The following is a 9740-nucleotide window of genomic DNA, read 5'->3' on the forward strand; positions in this document are numbered from 1 at the left end:
TATAATGTATTTTTAAGTGTTTTAGCATTGATTTTGAAAGTTTACAGTTCCAAATGTGACCTTATGTTTTAAATTTCCTTTTGCTTTTTATGTTAAATACTGCCCTCTCCTGGACAAACGTGGTACTACATCAGTTGTCAGTTGCCAACTGTATTATAATAAAGCTTCATAGTAAACATTTTGATATGTCACAGTAGGACAAACACAGGTGTATCTAATAACAATAATGATGGCTGTATTCCACTTAAGGAAGGTCCTGGTTTTGTCCCTGTCTCACTGGAAGAGTTTACTGGAATGCTTAGTGGAATTATGCAATCATTAATGCTTTCAGTGTCACCTGTGTGTTTCCTGTTTCCTTGAAGTTCTAGTGTGTGGGATTTAACAGGGATATGATGGTAGAAATGGAATACACTTTTTTTAATGTATAATCAATCACCTGAAAATAAGAATTGTTATGTTTTCATCACCTTAGAATGAGCCATAGATAGTTAGATAGTTGGAGGTTTTATTCTTCTGTACATGTAATCAAACTTCATATCATTCATGAATCATTGCACTGATTTGAGAATGTCTACAGAAAAATCATGACGATCATATGTTTTTCCTAATTTTCTCATGATAATTTGATGATGTAGTCGATAACTTGGTCATCCTATGTTGATGCTGAGAAGCCAGACCCTCCTACTCTCTAACCTTTTGTAAGGATTTGTTCATTCATGTATGTGGTCGAAACTGTAAACTCAAGATCACTGTAATTAGTTTACACATTGCCGGCCTCAATTACATCTACTTTGCGCAAAATGCACATTACACTTAATGCAGCTTTGTAAACAAAACTTTGTTCCTATACTCCTTGTTTCCATGTCAAATGATAGCCTATGTTTGGAAATTGTTATAAATTATTGTGTATTCACCGTCCCTGCATTTATATGGCGCTTTTCATAACATAAAGTGACTAAGTTACCTGTACTACCAGGCTGGACATGCAGTCTGCCAAAATATATAATCCTCTCCATAATACCCTACTTTCAAGGGTTTTATTATACTATCAGATCATGCCTAATAACCTTAATTAATATAGAGAGGTTAATACTTTCCTTGCAAAAGTTAAAGGGGGATACACTTTCTTTCAGACTGCAATTTCAACCTGAATATCCCCTTTCTGTAATGCCCATCAAGTGTTGTATTTTGCATATAAACTTCAGATCATAACTAATATCCTTGGTGAATATGAAGAGCAAAAGTTATAAGGGGATACAGATTCTTTCAGACTGCATTTTATTCATATCTGCATCCTGTCAATGCTATAATGCCATAGGAGCTGGGAAAGAAAAAGGAGGAAATTATATCATGGTATAAAGTGCAAGATACTTGTGCTTGCACAGGAATGCTGTAGTTCTTCGTTTACATATTTTAATGCCACTACACAGGCCAGTGTATAGCTAAACAGAGCCAAGGAAGAGGAGCTAATGACAGATAGCTAGTAAACTAGCCTGACACCCAGAGGCGATAACCGTTAGCTTACCTCAGATTAACTTCTGGGGGCAAAGGTAAGAAGATTTAATATGTCCATACTTGCCAACAAAACCAACCTTTTTTAGATAAAACAGTCGACTAAGGATATTTCGAAAAGGTCTGACATGTGTTAGCTAGTTACAAAAACCAGAGCCTAACTTGTCAACATCATATAGCCTAGCTATATTAGCTAGCTAACGGCTAGTTGGTTCCAACAGCTGCAGGTGTAACCAATTAACCGTATGCTGCATTCAAGTACTCCTTGAATGGTCTCATTTCCCGAGTTTTTGACTCGTGAAAGAATACAAAATTTATTGCCATCAACCGAGTATGTACTTTCGTTTTCCATCTTTTGCATTATATAACTTCAGCTCGGCAACTCTTGTATCAACATTTTCGTGACTTTCCGAGTTTAAGTCCCGACTTGAGGAGGCATTTAGGTGAATTTTCCCAGTTGAGACTGTCGGGAACTATTTTTTCCGATTATTCCGACATCACTAAAATGCATCTGAGATGAAGGAAAGTGAGGATGGTACACGTGACTCTCCTGCAAACAGCGCCTGGTGCAGTTAGGTTAGTGTCCAGGGGTCCGTTTCACAAAGCAGGTTCAACAAACTCTGAGTCTAATCCTGAACTCTGAGTTGATCTACTCTGAGATAGGAAACTCTGAGTTTCCGGTTCCAGAACAGCTGATTTGAATCAGTTTAATCAACTCAGAGTAGTTTCACCTGGAGTTAAGCGCGTGCACCACAACTATAAAAAGCCAGCATCAATGGAGCCCCGATTCGACGAGTCACCATGGCAACGGGGACGGGGAGGGCGTTTTTCACCCCACCAGAATTAGAAATCTTAATGCGCTCATACTGCGAGTTTGAACACGTTTTCAAAAAGAAGTGCAACACCGCTGCAGCTGCAAAAGAGAGGGAGACGGCGTGGGAGAATGCATAAGTTTAAATGTAGTCCTTTGCAATCACAATAATATTACAGGGGAAAGCTGCTTGAATGGTAGCCTATTAATTTATTTCATTTAGGTGCAATCCCGCGGAGGAGAAGCGTACTTGGCAGCAGTTTAGGATGAAATATATAAACATTGTTCAAACAGGTAAGACCTCGGCATAATCTCATGGGGGTACTTCATTTTGATAATGTTTTACATTGTAAAGTAAATATTAAGTGGCTGTTTGACTGTGTAGTTGTTTTATCCCCAACATAATGCTGTTTTCACACACATAAATGTCTTCTCTTCTATATCATGTTCTGTTAAATAATTAAGCCTATTTAACACAGACTTCTACTCAGCCAACAGAAAGAAGGCAGATGCCTGTAAAACGAGCACACTTTTCTGACCGCCCTGCATACAGTTGTCTACCTCAAGTGCTCAGCATCTCCGACATTGTACAAAAAACTTCCATTTGTAAAGAAACACAGCGCATTTTTATACAGTATGAGCGCAACACACAATATCTGCTGGGATGTGAGAGCATGACTACGATTGGTAATGTTGCAAATAAGGACGGATAAGGTTGTGTAGATGATGGACTGTGACGTGAAACGGTACAGCTCAAAAAGATAATTGTGTGGAAATGCTAAAACATCTATGCGCGGTCTGATAACCATCTCCTGACGAATATTTAATTCTCTGCGCAGTAATGCTGCACCTTCATCCACGGGATCGTTATCAAAAGGACATGCCATGTTAGTGAAAAAAGTCGCCACCTACTGTGCCTAATGGACTTCTAATATACTGACTCTGATTTTTTAAATGATTTCTTTAAATGACAGACGGCAGAACTAGGCTACGCCAAAACTCGCCTGCTGACTGAATGAATGAGGAAATCAAATGGAGTGTGTGGCTCTGAAAGAGGGCGGAGACAGAGAGAAACTCGAGGTTCATTGAGAAAAACCTGGTCCCGTCCAGGTTAGGTTCATAGAGTCTGTTACTACGGTAACTGACCGAGAGCTTCAGTTACCTCTCTCTCTGAAACAGGCTAGAGTTACCCCTCTTTCTCTGGTTTGAGTTACCTCCCTTTTTGAAACGGAAAACTCAGAGTTTCCCTCATTTCAGGGTTAACAGACTCTGAGTTTTCACTAAACCTGCTTTGTGAAACGGACCGCAGGTAAGAACCTAAACTGCTAGTTTAAAATGTAAGTCTATGGTAGGTATTTCTGCCTTGTAGGATGGGGGCACCATCTCAACTTGCTTTGGGGCCACTTTTGCAAAATGTCAGGAGCCCAGGGGCCAGTCGCAGCAGCCCCATATATGTACTCAGGGGCGTTTCTAGGATTTTTTTTTTTAACATTAAAGACTAGCTAGGACCTCTGTTGGGTGTGGGGGATCCACCACTGACACTTTTTTTATATAAACAAGCTCTATTTTAATGTATTTTATGCACTCTGGCACCTTATGTATAGTGGTAGTACAACAACAATTTCCAGTGTGAATTAATTTATTTTTATTGTGTATGAGAAAATGGTTGGGGGGCCACCCAGCACCCTATTGGGAGCTAGATTCAGCCTGCAGACTGTAAGTCGAGTCATCACTGTTGTGAGGTATGTGCTCTGTATTACCAAAGTGTAGCCTATGGACTTGATAGTTTACAATGTCAGGGTGTTTAAATGAAGGTAGTGCATTGGGGTTTGTAATCCAACCACGGGCAGCCAAACCATACTGTATGGATTATGTTGTTTCATGATTAGTTTGTCCATAGACCACTGTAGCAGGCACAGGTAACACAGCGAGATCCCCACAAGATGGTGCCCCTGTCAAAAAACTTTAACAGCATGAGACCATCTTCACATCCTCTAAATGGTTCAGAGCATATGCAGTACTGAAAATGGGAATTCAGATACATATATCTCTATATATATAAAAAATATAACTGTCTTGACAAAAATGTTAAAATTACAAAATTCAGGGCATATTAATGTCAGCGCTTCTGTATTAGATTGAACCAGACAAACATGTACAACAACAGGAATTCCCTTCAGTGGAGTGCAGCCATCATTATGTTATTAAGTACAACTGTGCTTTGTCCACGGTAAAAAATTATGCTTTATTGTATTTTGCGACAAGGACCTGTTTGTCAGGACTTGGACTATTTTAGGGGAAATAAAAACTTAAACATTTCGTTATTAACAGTAAGACCTTACTTTCTACAGAGAGACTTACAGGCTCCAGTGGACACTCCTGATGCTGCTGCTTCTGGTAAGTGCAATGTATGGCATGTAGATACCATGTGACGGGAGAGAAAGGAGATATTTTAAAATGATGTATGTCTGAAATAGATGCACCTTAAGTGTTGGTGTACTCTGTCAGCAGATGGCGCCAGTACCCCTTGTTTTCAGAACCCTCACTCTGACACCCTTGATGCTCATTTATGCAGGCTAAGTTTTCTGTAGTGGTTCCATTAACATAATTCAAAATAAGGTCAATAGGAGGAGACAAGGACAACATGTTTGAACCTGTCTGAGGTGACAGGAAGTTACCATTTTCTCTCCAGCCTGTATAAACCTTATTTCAAAGCTGGACCTTACTTACCTTACCTAGTTAGTGGCTGGCAGGCCATCAGTCACCCCAGCACCCTCTCAGTTGTCACATAAAACATGACATTTATTCAGCATCAAGACGAATGATATCTATCAGTATTTATGCCATAATCACAAATCTGTCTGCATCCTCATGCTGACCTTCTTTTAACTTTACCATCATACGATCATGAACATGACTTTGGTACTTCTAATGCTAATTAAGCCCATCCAATCCTTTGACTAGGGCTATGGAAGGATGAAGTGGCTGCAGCAGTCATGGCAGGGGATCTTTCATTCTGTGTACTCATGCTGCGTCTGAGTCAAGGAGTTAGTAGACAATCTCTGGAGGCTTTAGCCCATCAGTTCTGGCCCTCTAAACTGGGTATTTAAGGGGCTTACAGGGGGTTAAACCCCCAAGATTGGAGCCGGCAACTGCCTGTTTGAGAGATTACGCTATTCAGTCTCCCATTTTCACCTCTCTGTCTTGGCGAAACAGCAGGAAGTGTGGAGGGTGGTCGTTAGAGACGTGCCTCAGCTTGACATCTCTGGAGGGAGGATGTGGTGATAAATGAGTTTGGAGAAGCTTGATTAAGTAGAACATTACCACACGCTGTGCAGCTGAATTCCAAGGAACTTGTGGACAAGATTTTGGTCTTAAATAAAATCTTTTAAAGTAATGGAGCACCTTGCATTCAGAAAATCCTAACAGGGGTATGCTGTGCACAAGGGTGCACACATTTACGGTACGTGCATGCATACTTGAAACATGGAGTGGTCAAATGTCTGCACAGTGCTGGTCCAAGCGGGAACCTTATGCTCCATTTCTCTCGGGTGGAGATGTGAAGAGTGGAAGTAAGCCGCGTTGCATCTTTAATGAGAGTCTGACATCTTCAGTGCCACTGTCTCACTATCTGTCCTGCCAGTGCCTTTTTCCTCCTCACCTGCATGGCACTCTCAGCAAGGACAGAAAACAGAGAACGCCTCTGAGCTTCACAGACGCTTTCAAGATCGTGAATGCCACCCCACTCACACTCCTTCAAAGCAGATACCACTTACAGTAGCACCATGTGTAGGTGCCAATCCCTGACAGCGAGAAATCACACTTACTAACACCTTGTAATGCAGAGTCCTTGCTCTCTTTATAATGACTCTGTTTCCTCAGCATTTAATTGATTAGTATAATGGTTTTCATAGACTCTTCATTAGCCTGTTACAGCAGTGGATCGATACGACATCATTACATGCATGATTGAACCAAGCGCCGGGCACCCGCTCCAGGGCACATTGGTTTGTATTTGTAAACAGTCGTGAATGTCACAGTGGCCCTTTATGTACAGGAACTGGCAAGGTTATGTTACTTTGCCAATAACTTAAAAGACTGATTGTCTAAGTGTGTGTTATTGGCTTGTTAGGAAATGATCAAGGGAGATACAGTATTACTGTGATCAGCCCCCAGTCAAAATGAGCTATGAAACAAATAATATATAATAATGAGACGACCACATTGGAGCTAAACTGCCATGGGCCAGTACCAAACATGTGTTGCCTTGTGCTCTGGGCCTTAAACGGTCACTAGATGAAAGGTTTGGTTCGGAGTTCAGGTACAGAGTGCTGCAGGGATGAGGTTTTTTGTGGGCTGACCCCGACGTTCTTGTCGCAATGGTTCCCTCAACAAACCACTGCAAAAAATAACCAGTGTCAACATTTATGATAATTACACATTTGGCTCACCAAGATAATGCAGTAGCTAGAAGTACAAAGTGTTAGGTTAGTAACGAAAAACATTACAGTTGCATAACTTCAACGTCGCCACCACAGTGAAGCTGTAAAGCCGTGTTCAGTGTGATGATGTTCTATAGTCTCATTTGGCCAGTTGTAAGCAACCCCTTTTAAGAAACGTCAAAGCTTCAACAAGGAAGAGTGCATTATTTACTGACGTATTTTATGCCGTAGAACAAAAGGTGAACACCTCTTGCACTTGTGTTAACCACACACACCTTATTTCAGGCATTTCGCCAACAACCAATTCATAAAAACCCACTGACTTTGAGGTGAGGGAACCGGAAGTGCAAATATGCTAACTTATTTTTGTGTTTAAGAACTCATTCCTGCAGCACTTTATTACACATACATATTCACAAGCACCTACTGGCCTATTGATGCCCATATAATCACACCAGATGTCTTAAAGGGGCAGAATGTTCCTAAAAATACAACACATCCTCACTCTGACCTCGTCACATATCGACCTTTTGTCGTGGACTTTTAGGTACCCTGGGTGTGTTTTGGGACGCCGTGTCAAGTTCTGCCTGTTACATGCATTGTCTTCTTTCAAAATACACTTCCGTTTTCACAGGAAATTTACGATTTACATACTGTCTCTTTCAAAATAAACGCACTAAATCAGTACAGCATCACAAATTGACGTTGTTGTTTTTTTCCTCTAACAACTAACACACGTGGTTAGGTTTAGGAAAAAAGAACAGGGTTTGGCTGTATCATCTTAGGGGATGCGAGCGCTGCTCTCCCAGGTGGAGGTCGGTGTTTTTGGATCCATCCACCATCCCTCCCGTGTGCCCTACTCAAACTTTTGCCACCTTAACTTTAGTTTCCAATCCCGTCACGTTTCCCCCTGACGCCACTGAGTGCCGTTAAATTATACCGAAGACTGGCCATGTATCATGCCGACGGCTTTTTTCTTTAGTGTCTGACTATCGGAAGTCACTGCCCAAGCAGATTTCGACAACTTTGGAGTGAGACTGGGTTGAAAAATAATGTCTGTACAATGTATAAATGTATACAGAAGTGATCCCTCTCAGTCATCATGACCCACAAGAAGTGTGTGACGATGTATTAACCTGCAGAGACTTTGCCCTCTGCCTGTATTATCTTAGTTTCTGCATTTGGGACATTTATGGGTGTGTACCCACACAATGCTCAGGTGAGGTAGCAACCAGGTGCCAGACATTGCCTAAAGAAATGCAAATATAGCGAGACTAAATGGCAAACAAGCGTGAAACTGGGGTTGACTTTTACTTTACCTTTACCAACACTAACCAACAGTCCTGCATAGTATACCTTTAAACTGAGTCGTGTTATCCTGCAATCTGTATAACCAGCTTTATATACAGTACAATACCAATTTCATTGTCAAACTCCAGCTACAAATGAATTTGAATACAGTAAAACATGCTTCTAATTATGTATTCAGGCAGTTTGGATGCCTCTCTTTGTATGCAAGTCTTTATGTGTCAGTAAAGTGTGGGTGAACTGAAAAGTTCCAGGCATTGCATCTTATTTCACCCCCTACTCTGTCCCTGCGGGAGCATCCTCCACTGTTCACAAAACAAAGTACTGTTGTGCACATAGGTGGAAAAATTTGTTTAACCCATTCACCCCTGAGATTTCCTCACTGTCTGTGTTCATTGAACTCTGATGGGATCTAAATACCTCCTTTGAGATTTCACACATGGGCCGTGCACTGAGGTCAGACCGGGGCCCTTGTGTATATGTGCATGTGCATGGGTGCGTGTGCTGAGCTGGTCTGGATAGAGTGACTTGCTTTGTGCGTGGCCATTCGACCAGATCCCTCACAATAGGCAGAAAAAAGGGGGTGACTACCTTTTGACAGAGCATTTTATCTCAGTGAGATCATAGCAGTTGTCTATTTATGGCATGTGGCATGCTGTGATGAGAGGGGTGCTGGAGCTGGGCTGCAGAGAAATACTGTTTGACTTCACCCTGTTTTACCTTTCCTATCCTCACTCCAAAACAGCCGCCTCTTTTGATAATCATGTGCGATCCAGCACAGCGGTTCATCTCCAGCCCTGCTGAACTCACCAGTGCATTGTTGCTCTTTTTGGCTCCCCCTCCCCTTACTTTATTTTTAACAACCCCCATTATCCCCTTCCCTCCTCTAAACTGACCAACACATGTTTGTGAAAACTGTTTTTGGTGCTTTCCGACCTCCTGCTCCAGCACCCTTTTTCCACCCCCCTGCAAAGTGCGAGACAGACCCAGGGATAGAGGGAGGGGGAAAGTGAGGGGGTGAAGGGCGGGGGGTTAAGAGAAATGGTGGGAAGGGTTGATGAAAACAACAGATCCCTGCTCCCTAATCCTTTTGTGTCGACGGTGTTAATCCATCCGAGCAATCCCCCCTCCCCCCCACCTCCCCACCGGCACTGCTGCACACCCTCTCTCAGCCCCTGCTTCTGCACCATAAACCAGGCGCTCCCACCACATAAACAACCGACAGCACTACTGAAACCAATACTCAACCCCCAGACAGTCAAGCAGAAGCACACGGCAGCCGCAGTAGCCCCGCTGACAAACACAACGCAACTCAGGCTCAACTCTGTCCCTGCTTTCATCCTGCTCATCTTTGTGGCCACTGGGAACAAGTCTCTACTCTGGATCTCTTTGTTTGTCTATGCAAACATATTTTAATCTTGCATCAGCATGTCAATGTGTGTGTATTGGAAGTCGCAAAGTATTGTTTTCCCTTTTTTGTGCATCTTGCTTTCATGCATTTGTGTTCTCCTGCTTTGTTTTGGCTACTGTACATGTAATGAATGCACTTGAGAGCAACACGGTGTATTCACTGCAAGTGTTTTTGTGTCGTGGTCTTGTTTACGAGCTGTAAGAGAGAGGGGAGGGGGGTGTGGGGTGTCGGGGAGGAGGAGGGAGGGAGTGCAGTG

The sequence above is a fragment of the Epinephelus lanceolatus genome, chromosome 12 (assembly GCF_041903045.1).
Source record: "Epinephelus lanceolatus isolate andai-2023 chromosome 12, ASM4190304v1, whole genome shotgun sequence".
NCBI classification, from domain to species: domain Eukaryota; kingdom Metazoa; phylum Chordata; class Actinopteri; order Perciformes; family Serranidae; genus Epinephelus; species Epinephelus lanceolatus.